The sequence below is a fragment of the Oncorhynchus keta genome, chromosome 9, assembly GCF_023373465.1.
Source record: "Oncorhynchus keta strain PuntledgeMale-10-30-2019 chromosome 9, Oket_V2, whole genome shotgun sequence".
NCBI lineage: Eukaryota > Metazoa > Chordata > Actinopteri > Salmoniformes > Salmonidae > Oncorhynchus > Oncorhynchus keta.
In genome coordinates, this window is record NC_068429.1 from 39,010,886 (window position 1) to 39,029,357 (window position 18,472).

An 18,472-nucleotide genomic window follows, 5' to 3' on the forward strand; every position below is an offset into this window, starting at 1 on the left:
GTAAATACAAACGGCAAGACTAAATATCTCCATTTACCCTGTATGGCCACTGTGACCACTGACCAGTTTTATAAACCTTTTTTGTTTATAGTATTCACATTTCTATTAAGTGGTCTTAGCATGATAGTCTTGAGGTGTAATTGTCTCTTCCACTGCCTGTCTGTTACACCACTAACTCATTGGGAAGTGGTTACATACAGTATATGCCATAAGATACCATCTTCCATCTTACACTCCATCTACAGTTGAAGTCGGAAGTTTACATACACTTTGGTTGGAATCATTAAAACTTGTTTTTTAACCACTCCACAAATGTCTTGTTAACAAACTATAGTTTTGGCAAGTCGGTTAGGACATCTACTTTGTGCATGACTCAAGTAATTTTTCCAACAATTGTTTACAGACAGATTATTTCACTTATAATTCACTATATCATAATTCCAGTGGGTCAGAAGTTTACATACACTAAGTTCACTGTGCCTTTGAACAGCTTGGAAAATTCCAGAAAATGATGTCATGGCTTTAGAAGCTTCTGATAGGCTAATTGACATCATTTGAGCCAATTGGAGGTGTACCTGAGGATGTATATCAATGTCTACCTTCAAACTCAGTGCCTCTTTGCTTGACATCATGAGAAAATCAAAAGAAATCAGCCAAGACCTCAGAAAAGAAATGTAAGACCTCCACATGTCTGGTTCATCCTTGGGAGCAATTTCCAAACGCCTGAAGGTACCACGTCTTCTTCATCTTCACAAACAATAGTATGCAAGTATAAACACCATGGGACCACGCAGCCGTCATACCGCTCAGGAAGGAGACGCGTTTTTGTCTCCTAGAGATGTATGTACTTTGGTGCGAAAAGTGCAAATCAATCCCAGAACAACAGCAAAGGACCTTGTGAAGATGCTGGAGGAAACAGGTACAAAAGTATCTATATCCACTGTAAAACGAGTCCAAAACTCGACATAACCTGAAAGGCCGCTCAGCAAGGAAGAAGCCACTGCGCCAAAACCACCATAAAAAAGCCAGACTACGGTTTGCGACTGCACATGGGGACAAAGATTGTACTTTTTGGAGAAATGTCCTCTGGTCGGATGAAACAAAAATAGAACTGTTTGGTCATAATGACATTGTTATATTTGGAGGAAAAAGGGGGACACTTGCAAGCAGAAGAACACCATCCCAACTGTGAAGCACGGGGGTGGCAGCATCATGTTGTGGGGGTGCTTTGCTGCAGGAGTGACTGGTGCACTTCACAAAATAGATCAGCATCATGAGGTAGGAAAATTACGTGGATATATTGAAGCAACATCTCAAGACATCAGTCAGGAAGTTAAAGCTTGGTCGCAAATGGGTCTTACAAATGGACATTGACCCCAAGTATACTTCCAAAGTTGTGGCAAAATAATTAAGGCTAACAAAGTCAAGGTATTAGAGTGGCCATCACAAAGTCCTGACCTCAAACATATAGAAAATGTATGGGCAGAACTGAAAATGCGTGTGTGAGCAAGGAGGCTTACAAACTTGACTTAATTACACCAGCTATGTCAGGAGGAATGGGCCAAAATTCACCAAACTTATTGTGGGAAGCTTGTGGAAGGCTGCCCGAAACGTTTGACCCAAGTTAAACAATTTAAAGGCAATGCTACCAAATACTAATTGAGTGTATGTGTAAACTTCCGACCCACTGGGAACGTGATGAAAGAAATCAAAGCTGAAATAAATAATTCTCTCTACTATTATTCTGACATTTCACATTCTTAAAATAAAGTGGAAATACTAACTGACCTAAAACAAGGAATTTTTACTAGGATTAAATGTTAGGAATTTTGAAAAACTGAGTTTAAATGTATTTGGCTAAGGTGTATGTAAACTTCCGACATCAACTGTATATTCACAACTTTCCAATACTACATACTGCCATCTAGTGTACTAACATGACACTGCATTACAAGGTTTTGAAGACATCTGCGGAGAAACGGATATCAGTGTTCTCGGTGCTCCTTACACTTTCTATCTTCATTCATGTAATTAATGTACAGGCAGTATTGTTTAATGACTATATACTCAAAGGTCGTACCCTTTAAAAAAAAACGTTTTGCTGAAAATGACATACCCAAATCTAACTGCCTGTAGCTCAGGACCTGAAGCAAGGATATGTATATTTTTGATACCATTTGAAAGGAAACACTTTGAAGTTTGTGGAACTGTGGAATGAGTGTAGTAGAATATAACACATTAGATTTGGTCAAAGATAATGCAAACAAAACAAATTCACATTGTTTTTTGTTCCTTCATCTTTGAAATGCAAGAAAAAGGCCATACTTTCAGATAGGAGTCTAGATGTCATTTAGACCAGATTGCGGCAGTGTGTGTGCAACGTTTCAGACTGATCCAGTGAAGAATTACATTACTGCACAATATTTTGTATCAAGTCTGCCAGGAGTTTGCCCAAATGTGCTGAATTGGTCATGTCACGCCCTGGCCATAGAGAGGCTTTCTATTGTCTATTTTGGTTAGGCCAAGGTGTGACTAGGGTGGGCGTTCTATGTTCCTTTTTGTATTTGTATGTTTTTGTATTTCTTTGTTTTTGGTCTGGTATGGTTCTCAATCAGGGACAGCTGTCTGTCGTTGTCTCTGATTGAGAACCATACTTAGGTAGCTCTTGCCCACATGGGCTTTGTGGGTAGTTATTTTCTGTTTTGTGTTTCTGCACCTGACAGGACTGTTTCGCTTTAGTTGAGTTCTCTTTGTTATTTTGTTTTGTGTTCCGTTTAAATAGAAATAACATGAAAACTTACCACACTGCGGTTTGGTCCACACCTTCTTCATACGACGACCGTTACAGGTCAATTGATACATTTTCAAGTATATATCAAATCAAATTGTATTTGTCACATACACATGGTTAGCAGATGTTAGTGCGAGTGTAGCGAAATGCTTGTGCTTCTAGTTCCGACAATGCAGTAATAACCAACAAGTAATCTAACTAACAATTCCTAAAATACTGTCTTATACACAGTGTAAGGGGATAAAGAATATGTACATAAGGATATATGAATGAGTGATGGTACAGAGCAGCATAGGCAAGATGCAGTAGATGGTATCGAGTACAGTATATACATATAAGATGAGTATGTAAACAAAGTGGCATAGTTAAAGTGGCTAGTGATACATGTATTACTTAAGGATGCAGTCAATGATATAGAGTACAGTATATACGTATGCATATGAGATTAATAATGTAGGGTAAGTAACATTATATAAGGTAGCATTGTTTAAAGTGGCTAGTGATATAACTATAGAGAATGTTCAAAAATGCTATGATAATAAAACATTTAAGTCTACACACTCCCAGGAATGTCATACATGATGGATCATTAGCTTATACACTAACTTTCACACATCTAGATGGCCTGGTGGGGTGGGTGTGGAGCCAGAGACAGCAGTGGGGTCAAACTGTAGACCCCAGTTCCTACATTTGATTTGATCAAACAAAACTATGCTACATTTTATCACTGGGACCCTCAGGATGACAAATCAGAGCAAGATTACTGAATGTATGTGCATTATTTACCTTCAGAGGTGAATGTATCAAACCATTAGCTCTATTAAAGTTTTTTTATTCTTGTGCACTTTCCACAAACAATAGTATTTTTTCACTGTAACAGCTACTGTTAATTGGACACTGCAGTTAGATTGACAAGAATATTTAAGCTTTCTGCCCATATAATACATGTCTATGTCCTGGCTGTTGTATGCAACGTCATTCTAGTCACAATAGTGCATGTTAGCAACAACTGTTCCGGTTTAGGGACACCAATCCCGTAGAGGTTTCCCTCCCTCAGAAGCCAACTGTGCTATACACACTATACTCCTTAAACTCAACTCTGGACCTCAAAGCCAGTTACATTGTGTTTTTCATTGTTCCCCTCTAATCAGGGACTGATTTAGATCTGGGACACCAGGTGGGTGCAATTAATTCATTTTACATCTACATTTTAGTCATTTAGCAGATGCTCTTATCCAGAGTGACTTACAGTTGTGAGTGCATACATTTTAATACTTATATTGTACTGGTCCCCCATGGGAATTGAAACCACAACCCTGGCTATGCTCTACCAACTGAGCTACACGGGCCAATCAGGTAGAACAGAAAACCAGCAGACTCCAGACCTCGTAGGGTCGGAGCTGAATACCCCATGCTCTATACCATTATATAGACTAGAGATGTATTATTTATGAGTCTTGTTAGTCAGTAGCAGCAAATAGTAAGCAGACCCAGGGACTGCGGTTGAAAATTAGCCGGCTGGCTAAAACCGGCACTTTTACTGAAATGTTGATTAATGTGCACTGTCCCTGTAAAAATAAAATAAACTCCAACATTTCCTCTCATTGCATGACTGTGCCATGTAATGCCTGGATGTGCGTAATTCCTCTCCATTTATTAGTCTCCAGTCCAGTGCACCTTCCATCTGTTGACAGCAACTTCAAAGGGCAGCATCTGTCACAGAAGACGTGGTAGTCCATGTCTGGCAGATGGAGCTCAGGATGTCCCTTTCCTGTGATCACCTGGCACCGTCTCTTAGATGGAATGGCATCATTTGCTACTGCTGCCTTCTCATCCAGTGGTTTTACGTCCAGCTGGCTGGGGATTAAACCTGATGCTGGCGGAAGCTCGACTCGTTTACATACAAAATGATGAGCAATCCCCATCAAACAATGTGGTTACATTTAAAGAAACGTAGCTAATATGTATAATAATTTCCTCTGCTGTTTTCAACGACTGTTATGACGGTGTAATGGGGAGTTAAGTAACTGGCATATGGTTGGTGGTGTTTACCTGTTTCAAGACTCATGTCATTACCAGTTCTCCCTGCTCCTCCGTCCTTGTCTCAGGTTTGGATTAATGAATGCACTTTGTGCACGCAAATGCATGTCCCAGGAGTGCCACTTTGCTTTGAAATGGGATTGTGTTCTTTACTGTGTTTTATGTCCTTTTAAAGATGCATCCCGGGAGAGGCCTGATCCATTTTAATGACTTGCACTACACTACTTTGTGACACTCCATTTGCACAACCTTGTGAGACTATTACACACACTCCATTAGGACACTCTTTTAATCAGGACTCATGATATTGCACACCAATATCTCTACCTGTACATGACCATCTGATCATTTATCACTCCAGTGTTAATCTGCAAAATTGTAATTATTCGCCTACCTCCTCATGCCTTTTGCACACAATGTATATAGACTCTCTTTTTTTACTACTGTGTTATTGACTTGTTAATTGTTTACTCCATGTGTAACTCTGTGTTGTCTGTTCACACTGCTATGCTTTATCTTGGCCAGGTCGCAGTTGCAAATGAGAACTTGTTCTCAACCAGCCTACCTGGTTAAATAAAGGTGAAATAAAAATAAATAAAAATGTGCAATGACTGTACATGAGTGCTCTCTGGTGGCCAGACGTCTCAAATGTGACTTTAAGAAAATACTTTTGTGAACAATTAGCAAACTGTATCGGTGTCGTGTAGTCCTCTTATTTTCCACAGGGGCGCAGCATATCATTGCCTCTTGTGCAAGATCCTCAGTGTGCCTTAACATTGGCCAATTATAGCAATGTCACAGAAAACAAGCACAATCAATGAAGCCACTAGCCAGGATAAAATCAATAGTCTGAGTACATTATGTATTGAACCAGTGGATAAGCCATACTTAAATAGTATACTGAAGAAAAATAGAAACCCAACGTGTCAAGTGTCGGTCCCATGTTTCATGGGCTGATATGAAAGATCCCATAAATGTTCCAGACACACAAAAAGCTTATTTCTCTCAAATGTTGTGAACAAATGTATTTACATCCCTGTTAGTGAGCGTTTCTCCTTTGCCATGATAATCCCATCCACCTGACAGATGTGGCATATCAAGAAGCTGATGAAACAGCATGATTATTACACAGGTGCACCTTGTGCTGAGGACAATAAATGTGCCGTTTTGTCACACAACACAATGCCACAGATGTCTGAAGTTTTGAGGGAGCGTGCATTTGGCATGCAGACTGCAGGAATGTCCAACAGAGCTGTTAACAGAGATTTTAATGTTAATTTCTCTACCATAAGCCGCCTCCAACGTACGTCCAACCAGCTTCACAAATGCAGACCACGTGTAACCACTCCAGCCCAGGACCTCCATATACGGCTTGTTCACCTGAGTGATCGTCTGAATAAAGCCTTTTTTGGTTGAAAAACTCATTCTGATTGGCTGGGCCTGGCTCCCCAGTGGGTAGGCCTGGCTCCCAAGTGGGTGGGGCTATGCCCTCCCAGACCCAACCATGGCTGTGCCCCTGCCCAGTCATGTGAAATCCATCAGTGGGTCAGGGATGGTTCATCCTGTGGAAATGGCTTGTTGTTACTGGCACCAATGTCTGTCCTTTTCCCAGTTAGCGGTTCTATTTTTTGTTCCAAGGGCATAACTTTCACAGTTTTTTGGATTCATATGGCAATGATTTGTGATTTGACATTTGTGATTTTGATGCATCCGTTGTGGTTATTGTCTTCCTGAAAGATTCACTTGCGGCCAAGTTTCAGCCTCCTGGCAGAGGTATCCAGGTTTTTGGCAACCAGGTTTTTCTGCATATGCATTGTTCTTTCAAAGGCCAAACACACAGCTGGTGTATGTGGCCAAAGACTTCTATTTTCTTCTCATATAAATACCATACCAACAAGGAAATCCTAATCTCCCCTGTTATTGGTAATGGTGAGAGGTTAGCATGTTTTGGGGGCATGATCTTTGTGCATCTGTAACTTTCTCACTCATCATTATTCACGATTCATTCATGCTCATCCATAATCATGGTAGCATCCACATTAAGTGTTCCGAAACATATTAGATTCTTATTTACAATAAGAAAATGACTCCAAAATGACAAAATACATTATTTTATCTTTGTTCAAGGTCAACACTTCAGATCCATCCTTAAGTCTTCACAGAGAGACAGTTTCACCCCTAGCTATGGACCACGTGTAAATCCTGCCGTAGGAATTATATTGTTCATTCAGCAGTAGAGAGTACACTGGGTCTTTCTCATCAGGGTCAGTGGCCATGGACTGGTAATGGTAGTACATCCACCTGTTCATTTGACATGATTAGCCTGGGGCAGTTCATTAAAGAAGTCTGCTGGAACTATTGGCAGTTACTACCTTGTGAAACTAAAGTTTAGATTGGGGGTATTAACAATGTGCATCTATCATCACATCAGACTATGTATAACTTAGAACACATTCTAGTTGCGCCTGAGTTGATGAACAAGTATTAGAGGACGTACCCCACAAGCACTCAAGTGATATTTTATCAAACAAGATAATGTGCTGAATCTTCAGAACAGATTTACCTAATGAACATAAATGATTGTAAATCATGTTTAACTTCTTCCTCCATCAATGCCTCTAGTATTTTATCCTTGTCCTTCGACCCCTGATGCTCACCATTGATCTGGTTCATAGCATGCCTGCTATCTTGAACAATGACAAAGATAGTGCAGAGAGGGACAGGCAGACAATTGATCTCTCAACACCTTTTTTTATGGGGAAAGCTCTTCAGCCATATAGAGCTAGTGGACATTGAACAGCAGGGGTGATCCTCAATGAATCCATAGCAATACATCCCTGCAGTGGACACAGTTCTCATGGTTATTCAACACTCACACAAACTGTACTGTCTCCATCGCCTCAATATACCTCTTGTCTGGTAACCTTCTTTGTTTCTTTCCATGACCTCAGTCTTTTCTGTGCATAACTTGTTATCCTCTTGCTTTATTTCTTGTAAACTTTGAGCAAAGTAAATCACAGGGTTCACAAGTGTAAGCGGTGCTTCGAAAAAACAAGAAAGTTTGTCAAATATTGTATTCTAATTCGGCTTGGTCCCGAAGACACTCACAAACTTTTACAGATGCACAACTGAGAGCATCCTGTCGGGCTGTATCCCACAGCTGACAGTGCATCACCGGGACACCTACAGCACCCGATGTCACAGGAAGGCCAAAAAGATCATCAAGGACACCAACCACCCGAGCCAGTGCCTGTTCACCCCGCTGTCATCCAGAAGGCGAGGTCAGTACAGGTGCACCAAAGCTGGGACCAAGAGACTGAAAAACACATTCTATCTCAAGGCCATCAGACTGTTAAATAGCCATCACTAGCCGGCTACCACCCGGTTACTCAACCCTGCACCTTCGAGGCTGCTGCCCTATATACAGTGCACTCAGAAAGTATTCAGACTCCTTGACTTTTTCCACATTTTGTAACGTTACAGCCTTTTTAGAAAATGGAGAAGAAAAAAAATCCTCATACATCTAGTATTCAGACCATTTGCTATGCAACTCGAAATTGAGCTCAGGTGCATCCTATTTCCATTGATCATCCTTGAGCTGTTTCTACAACTTGATTGGAGTCCACCTATGGTAAATTCAACTGATTGGATATGATTTGGAAAGACACACACCTGTCTACATAAGGTCCCACAGCTGACAGTGCATGTCAGAGCAAATACCAAGCCATGAGGTCGAAGAAATTGTCCGTAGCGCTCCGAGACAGGATTGTGTCAAGGCACAGATCTGGGGAAGGGTACCAACACATTTCTGCAGCATTGAAGGTCCCCAAGAACACAGTGGCCTCCATCATTCATAAATGGAAGAAGTTTGGAACCACCAACACTCTTCCTAACGCTGGCCAATGTTATTGGTCACATACACAGTTTAGCAGGTGCAGTGATATGCTTATCAGCTTACTGGAGGAGTTTACATCTACATTTGAGCTATTTAGCAGACACTTTTTAATTTTTAAAATTGTATTTAGCAGACACTTATCAATCAACACATTCTTCATGTATTTGGCTCAGGGATTCAAACCAGCAACCTTCCGGTTACTGGCCCATCACTTTTATGTGCTAGGCTACTTGCCACTGACCCAAAAATGATGTGCCAGTTTCTCTTTACCAATTTAATAAGTACATTTTAGTCATTAAGCAGATTTACAAGAGCTACTAGAGTTAAGTGCCTTGATCAAGGGCACATCGGTGGATGTTTCATGTTTTTCTATCTTTTGGTTACTGGCCCAATGAGGAGTTTGTTAACATTGTAGGCCTAAAAATAACCTCAAAGTGGGGATGCGCTCTACTGTTTATGCATCTGAGTGTGCCTCAGATCTCTACAGAAACGGACCAGAATCACCACTCGTTTAGCAAAGCCCAGGACAATCTCTGTAAACCCTACCATAATCAGAATGCATCACTGGACACTACTTCAGACTCCATTCTGATATACAGTATGTGATTTGTTCATAGTTCAAAGTCCTGTGCTCTCCTCAAGTAGCCAATCTGATAGAAATCCCATTCTATGTGTGCAAGTGAAAGATTTGCCTATATCAATCCAACAAACCAGGATTTTGTATTCAATCAAAGGAGGAAGCATCTTTTCCTCCGGTCTAAAATTATATCCTAATGCCCCAGGGCAGTGATTGGGGACATTTCCCTGTGTAAGATGCTGTCTTTTGGATGGGACTTTAAATGGGTGCCCTGACTCCCTGTGGTCACTAAATATCCCATGGCACTTTATTGTAGTGGTGTTAACAATGGTGACCTGGCTAAATTCCGGCCCTCATACCATCATGGTCACCTAATCATCCCCAGCTTACAATTGGCTCATTCCTGTAACTATTCCCCAGGTTGTTGCTGCAAATGAAAATGTGTTCTCAGTCAACTTACCTGGTAAAAATAATGCCAATACTGTGCTTTTGATTGAATTCTAGCTATATTATTTTAACTGGTGGTCTAGTAACAACACCAAGTCTGTTAAATTCACAAGCTGTTGTTTATTTTTGGTATTGGTATTTTATTAGGATCCCCATTAGCTGTTGCAAAAGCAGCAGCTACTCTTCCTGGGGTCCACACAAAACATGAAACATAGTACAGAATATCATTAGACAAGAACAGCTCAAGGACAAAACTACATACATTTTTAAAAAGGCACACGTAGCCTACATATCAATACACACACAAACTATCTAGGTCAAATAGGGGAGAGGCGTTGTGCCGCGAGATGTTGCTTGTTCCATGCAATAAGGGCTCTATATAACACTGTACATTTTCTTGAATTTGTTCTGGATTTGAGGACTAGGAAAAGACCCCTGTCGGCATGTCTGGTGGGAGAAGTGTGTGTGTCAGAGCTATGTGTAAGTTGACTATGCAAACAATTTGGGATTTTCAACACGTTTCTCATAAAAAGAAGAAGTGATGCAGTCAGTCTCTCCTCAACTCTTTGCCAAGAGAGACCGGTATGCATAGTATTTATATCAGCCCTCTGATTACAATTAAGAGCTAAACGTGCCGCTCTGTTCTGGGCCAGCTGCAGCTAACTAGGTCTTTCCTTGCAGCACTGGACCACACGACTGGACGATAATCAAGATTAGACTAAACTAGAGCCTGAAGAACTTGCTTTTTGGAGTGTGGTGTCAAAAAAGCAGAGCATCTATTTATTACAGCTAGACCTCTCCCCATCTTTATAACCATTGAATCTATACGTTTTGACCATGACAGTTTACAATCTAAGGTAATGCCAAGTTAGTCTCCTCAACTTGTTCAACAGCCACACCATTCATTACCAGATTCAGCTGAGGTCCAGGGAATGATTTGTACCAAATACAATGCTCTTACTTTTAGAGATGTTCAGGACCAGTTATTACTGGGCACCCATTGCAAAACAGACTGCAACTCTTTGTTAAGGGTTTCATAAGCTGTGGTTGCTGATGTGTATATGGTTGAATCATCAGCATATATGGACACACATGCTTTGTTTAATGCCAGTGGCAGGTCATTGTCTCATAACCAATCAAAGAGTATTGCATTTAACAGCTACTGTATGCTTATCGAGTTCTGGAGCAAATATACCTATCGACTAAAATGTCAGATTTTATCAACCAGAGATAGAGAGGGTGTGTCACGATCATTGTTGTAATTAACGGACCAAGGCACAACATGCGTAGAATTCCACATGTTTAATTTATGAAACTCACCAAAACAATACAGAAGAAAGAAACGAACGTGAAGCTATGCACTGCTCACAAGCAACAATACATAAACAAGATCCCACAACAAACAGGTGGGAAAAGGCTGCCTAAATATGATCCCACAACTATAGACAGCTGCTCCTGATTGGGAACCATACCAGGCCAAAATAGAAATAACAAAACTAGAATGCCCACCCTAGTCACACCCCGACCTAACCAAAAATAGAGAATAAAGGATCTCTAAGATCAGGGCGTGACAGTAACCCCCCAAAAGGTGCGGACTCCGGCCGCAAAACCTGACTATATAGGGGAGGGTCCGGGTGGGCATCTAGCCTTGGAGGCGGCTCCGGTGTGGGACGTAGACCCTGCACCCTCGCGGATCCGCCCGCTTCGGTGGCGACTCTGGTGCGGGGATCGTCGCCTGAAGCTCCGGACCATGGATCGTCGCCGGAGGAACCGGACCGTGGATCGTCGCCGTAGGAACTGGACCGTGGATCGTCGCCGGAAGCTCCGGACCGTGGATCGTCGCCTGGGACTCCGGGCCCGGGAACCCTCGCAGGAGGCTCCGGGCCCGGGAACCGTCGCTGGAGGCTCCGGACCCGGGGACCGTCGCTGTAGGTTCCGGACGCGGGGACCGTCGCTGGAGGCTCCGGACCCGGGAACCGTCGCTGGAGGCTCCGGGCCCGGGAACCGTCGCTGGAGGCTCCGGGCCCGGGAACCGTCGCTGGAGGCTCCGGGCCCGGGAACCGTCGCTGGAGGCTCCGGACCCGGGAACCGTCGCTGGAGGCTCCGGGCCCGGGAACCGTCGCTGGAGGCTCCGGACCCGGGAACCGTCGCTGGAGGCTCCGGACTGGGAACTGTCGCTGGAGGCTCCGGACTGCGGATTGTCGCTGGAGGCTCCGGACTGGGAACCGTCGCTGGAGGCTCTGGACTGCCGATCGTCGCTGGAGGCTCTGGACTGCAGACCGTCGCTGGAGGCTTTGGACTGCAGAATGTCGCTGGTGGCTCTGGACTGCAGACCGTCGCTGGAGGCCTGGTGCGTGGAGCTGGCACAGGACGTACCGGGCTGGGGAGACACACAGGGGGCTGGAGCGTGGAGCCGGCACAGGACGTAACGGGCTGTGGAGGCGCACTGGAGGTCTGGAGCGTAGAGCTGGCACAACGTGTCCTGGACAGATGACAACTTTTGCACGGCAAGTGCGGGGAGCTGGCACAGGATGTACCGGGCTGGGAAGGCGCACTGGAGACACGGTGCGAAGAACCGGCATACATTGTACCGGAACGATAACACGCTCCATAAAGCAAGTGCGGAGAGCTGGCACAGGACGTGCAGGGCTGGGGAGGTGTACTGGAGACCTGGTGCGTGGAGCCGGTACAGTCTTCACCAGACGGCTAGCACGCTCCTCAGGACGAATACGGAGAGCTGACTCAGGTGGCATTAAACTGAGGAGACGCTCCTTAGGGTGAATGTCGTGCCTCATGCACCAACACAACAGCTCTCTCATAACTCTCTCCTCCAATTTCCCCATCAACTCACTGTCTCTGATTCACTCCCTTCACTCCCCTCCAAATTCACCTTCCTCTCCCAGACTGGCTCTGGTTCACACCCCGACTCCGCTGACCACCTCTTGTACCCCTCACATTTTTTTTTAGGCTGTTTCTTGGGCCTACATCGTGGCCGCTTCCATGGTAGGCTTTCGTCTCCTGCCTTTACTTCCTCTCAAGTCCAGGATGTCCTTAACTCCTGGATCTCCTCCCAAGCCCAGGATGCCTGCTCCTCCTGGGCACGCTGCTTGGTCCTGGGGTGGTGGGATCTTCCGTCACGATTGTTGTTGTAATAAACGGACCAAAGCGCAGTGTGCGTAGAATTCCACGTTTAATTTATGAAACTCACCAACACAATACAGAAGAAAGAAACGAATGTGAAGCTATGCACTGCTCACAAGCAACAATACATAAACAAGATCCCACAACAAACAGGTGGGAAAAGGCTGCCTAAATATGATCCCCAATCAGAGACCAGGATAGACAGCTGCCTCTGATTGGGAACCATACCAGGTCAACATAGAAATAACAAAACCAGAATGCCCACCCTAGTCACAACCCGACCTAACCAAAAATAGAGAATAAAGGATCTCTAAGGTCAGGGAGTGACAGGGGGTTTATTATTTTTGGAAATGCCACCCCTTATTATCCACCTGTTAAATCCACTTCAAGCAGTGTAGATAAAGGCGAGGAGACAGGTTAAATAATAATTTTTAAGCCTTGAGACAATTGAGACATAGATTGTGTGTGTATTCCATTCAGAGGGTGAATGTGCAAGACAAAATATTGAAATGCCTTTGAACGGGTGCCAGGAGCACCGGTTTGGGTCAAGAACGGTTTGTGTCAAGAACGACAACGTTGCTGGGTTTTTCACCCTCAACAGTTTCCCGTGTATCAAGAAAAGTCCACCACACAAAGAACATCCAGCCGACTTGACACAACTGTGGAAAGCATTTAAGGCAACATTGGCCAGAATCCCTGTGGAATGCTTTGAAACCTGGTAGAGTACATGCCCAGACGAATTGAGGCTGTTCTGGGGGCAAAAAGAGGGTGCAACTCAATATTATGATGGTGTTCCTAATGTTTTGTACACTCAGTGTATATAACACATGGAAACATATTGGGAAGCTGTCGCGTCTATACACAGCATGCATACATTTCGCAAAGTAATGACATTGGGTTAGTCTTTGAATGAAGTTACATCCCTGCAGTAGTGCATGTCTTTAGAGACCCTGAAGTTCCGTTTCACTCCCTCCTGCTCTCATCACATCATTAGGAAAATGACAGCCCTGGCTGTTTCCTTTCATCTGCTTCTTTTTCAAACCAAGACCTAAAGAAAAAAGCCAGCCAAATTAAGCCTGCTACCTATAAGCCCTCGTTTGATTTTAATGGCTCACAGCTGCAAGTTCTCAGATGAGCACAGAGTTGCTCCATGAAAACCCCATACACTCGTCGGGATGTTTATCTCTGCATGTGTAGCTTTGCAACTATGCTGATAACTGATTTTTTTATACAGAAATACAAAACATTGTGGTCTCTCTCTGGGGCTTCAGAAGCCCTTCATAACCATCAACAGAATGCTTCATTCAAGGACATTGTCACGGTCTGAAGAGGAGAGGTGAGAAGGATCGGAGAACCAAAAAGCGGCGTGGTATGTGTTCATGATGAATATTTAATTAAAGAAAGTACTGAACACTGAATACAAAAACAATAAACGAATAACGACGTGGAGCTATAATGAGAACTGTGCTGACACAAGCAACTAACATAGACAATCACCCACAAACAAACAGTGAAACTCAGGCTACCTAAGTATGATTCTCAATCAGAGACAACTAATGACACCTGCCTCTGATTGAGAACCATACTAGGCCGAAACATAGAAATCCCCAAATCATAGAAAAACAAACAGACTGCCCACCCCAACTCACGCCCTGACCATACTAAATAACGACAAAACAAAGGAAATAAAGGTCAGAACGTGACAGGTTCAAATGGTGCTCTTCGCTTGTTCATTCATGATTATGGATACATTCTGCAATGACTTAATCTGGCTTTGAATCTGCAACAGAACATGTCAACAAGTTAGTTCTGAACTGTTTTCATACAGCAGTGCATTCTGACACCATGAATTGAAATAGATGTCACCTTGTTCATAGACTTGGCAGAAATTATAAGGGATTAAATAAAGACCTCCACCGGCTAAATAGGATCTGGTAAATATAAGCGTATATCGCTAACCTCATCTAGGTTGCTAGCTAGTTATATAGCTTCGTTGCAAAAAAAATAGCCTAGTATTCATTGCACATAATAAATACAGTATCTGACTGCTACTCGGATAGTATTCTGTACAAGACCAAATACATAAGACAAATATTAGTAAATTAACATTTTCAATATACACTGAGTATATAAAACATTAAGAATACCTGCTCGTTCCATGACATAGAATGATCAGGTGAATCCAGGTGAAAGCTAGGGTGGGGAAATTGTTCCTAATGTTTAGTATACTCAGTGTATCTTTCGTTTTGGATCAAGGTAGCTCGCTAGTTGACAGCAAAGGTGTCAACTAGAGATGGCTGGAACTTGGATGGACTTGCATGGATTTGTAGTCTCGCATGAAGTCTACTTTGTTGCTGATTAGCATGTTCGAATCTGAGAGTAAATAGAGCTGAATATATTGATAAAAGTCACTTTGTCCGAGAGAGATTTACACGGTTATCAAAACGTAACCCCAGGGTAAGCCTACACGAAACACAGCCCTTATTTGAAGTGTTTCTCAAATCCAGAGTGAATAACATGAATGTTGGAAAAAGTATTGGAACCATTTCCTTGTTTGACAGCTAGGTTTTATGGGTATTATGATGTGTCCACTGTGTGGCTCAATTATAGCATCTGTGACAGCAACATCGAAACTATCTCCATTTTAAAGTAGTCCATTTTCTTCTTCATTGGCTGATTGCTACCAACAGGAATCCTCACCCAGTTGACTACTTTAAAATGGTGGACGCCCTCAACAGAGCTGCCAACTCTCATGCATTGGCCATGAGACATTTGATTATCTTCTGACGCTCACACGCCACACCTCTTATATCTAGTCCATTGTATAGTCAGTACGTTGCATTTTCAACTGTGCTCCAAATCGTTTTGAAATCGGAGCATCTGAACCTGCAATTTAACATCACGAGCGGAAACCTCTATCATTGTCCTGTCCTGCCACAGCACTGTGAACCCCTCAAGATTAGAGTGGAGCTGAATGGAGAGATAGAACTCTCTGCTGAGTTATAAAACTGTATAAAGTGCAGCATGGTAGCGCTGTATTATGTACAATGTTGCCAACAAAATTAGGTTGATGTTACTCCCGTCCCTATTGCAGAATACAGGCTTTTGACAGCATGTACACCAGTCGATTTAATCCACACTTGCATTAGTCCCCTCGTTTGGTGATTGGCATTTAGGCTGAGACAATGAAAAGGCAACAGACAGACCTACAGTATGTTTTATCAGGGAAGTTTGGTAGGGTAACCTGACGAGTAACCGCAGAAATAATTTTGTCAAACAGATTGTGAACCCAAAAGTGTACGTTTGATTCTAGAGGGGTATAAGGACCGATGCGATGTCGGAGATGAGAAACGGGTACAGAGAGTCAAACATTTAATCAGGAACAGACATGAAACAAGACAGGAACAGTGTCAGCACACGAGTATACAAGGACATATGACAATCATGCTGAAGTATGGAACAGAGCGGGGAACCAGACAGATATAGGGGAGATAATGACAGAGGTGATTGAGTCCGTGTGAGTCCAATAATCACTGATGCGCGTGACAGGAGGAAGGCAGGTGTGAGTAATGATGGTGGCAGGAGTGTGTAATGCTGGGGAGGCTTGCGCCTTCGAGTGCCAGGGAGGGGGAGCGGGGAAGATAAATATTAAAATAATTTGGTTATGGTGTAGGGGAAAATGTATGTCAACTTGTCTTCGGGAGATTTTATTATCTATTTACTTTATTTAGCCTGATCGCTGGAACAATTCTCATTCTTAACAGTGGGCTAAAATATAGGTTAATTACTGTGCTTACACCAAGAACACTACTGTTATTCCCCACACTTCTATTGTTCCACTTCTTCCCAATTTTGCCAGTGTAATCACATATTTTAAATCTGATAAGCCTATTTGTGTCTTTGAAAATGAATTAAATGAGGCTATGTATTGTTGAAGCCACCCATGGACAGTTTTAAATAACTCATACAAATAAGAATTGGACATTTAACGTCCGTCGTTAAATGAAGACCAAGGTGCAGCGTGGTAGGCGTACATTTTCTTTAATAAAAAAAAACTATAAACAACTCAACGAACGTAAAGCTAGGAGTGCAACACACAAAGACAAGATCCCACAACAGAAGGTGGGAAAAAAGGCTGCCTAAGTATGATCCCCAATCAGAGACAACGATAGACAGCTGCCTCTGATTGGGAACCATACTCGGCCAACAAAGAAATATAAACATAGATTTCCCACCCTAGTCACAACCTGACCTACCAAATAGAGATTTTAAAGGATCTCTAAGGTCAGGGCATGACAGTACCCCCCTAGGTGCGGACTCCCGGCCGCCCCCTATAGGGGAGGGGAGGCTCTGAACCGGGAACCACTGCCGGAGCGGCCGGGAGTCCCCGCCGGCTTCTGTGGAACTGGCTGAACCGGGAACCACTGCCGGAGGCTCCGGACTGCAGATCATCGCCGGAGGCTCCGGACTGGGAACCCACACTGGAGGTTCCGGACTGCAGCTCATCGCTGAAGACTCCGGACTGCGGAATGTCGCTGGAGGGTCCGGACTGCGGACCATCGCTGGAGGCTCCGCACTGGGCACCGTCGCTGGAGGCTCCGGACTGGAGACCGTCGCTGCAGGCTCCTTACCATGGATCATCAATACAGGCTCCGGGCCATGGATCATCACTGGTGGCTTCGTGCCATGGATTACCACTACAGGATCCGGGCCATGGATCGTCACTGGAGGTTTCATGCCATGGATCCTCACTGGAGGCTCCGGGCCATGGATTATCACTGGAGGCTTCGTGCCATGGATCATCACTACAGGCTCCGGGCCATGGATCATCACTGGAGGCTTCGTACGTGGAGCCGGAACAGGTCTCACTGGACTGAGGAGACGTATTGGAAGCCTGGTGCGTGGAGCTGCCACAACGCGTCCTGGCTGGATACCCACTTTAGCTCAGTGAGTGTGGAGAGCTGGCACTGGACGCACTGGGCTATGAAGGCGCACTGGAGTCATAGTGCGTAGTGCCGGCAAAGGATATACTGGGCCGTGGAGGTGCACTGGAGGTCTGGAGTGTAGAGCTGGCACAACGTGTCCTGGCTGAATCCCCCCTGTAGCATGGCAAGTGCGGGGAGCTGGCACAGGCCGCACTGGAGTCATAGTGCTTAGAGCAGGCGCAGGATATGCAGGGCCGTGGAGGCGCACTGAAGGTCTGGAGTGTAGAGCTGGCACAATGAATCTGGCTGAATCCCCCCTGTAGCACGGCAAGTGCAGGGGGGCTGGCACAGGCCGTACTGGGTTGGCGAGTGCTGGCGAACTGTGGGATACCGTGCATAGGATATCCTGGGCCGAAGAGACGCACCTGAGGCCAGGAGCGCTGAGCCAGTGTAACGGATGTGAAACGGCTAGCTAGTCAGTGGTGGTGCGCGCTAAGTAGTGTTTCAATCGGTGACGTCACTTGCTCTGAGACCTTAAAGTAGTGGTTCCCCTTGCTCTGCAGGGGCCGCGGCTTTTGTGGAGCGATGGGTAATGATGCTTCGTGGGTGACTGTTGTTGATGTGTGCAGAGGGTCCCTGGTTCGCGCCCGGGTATG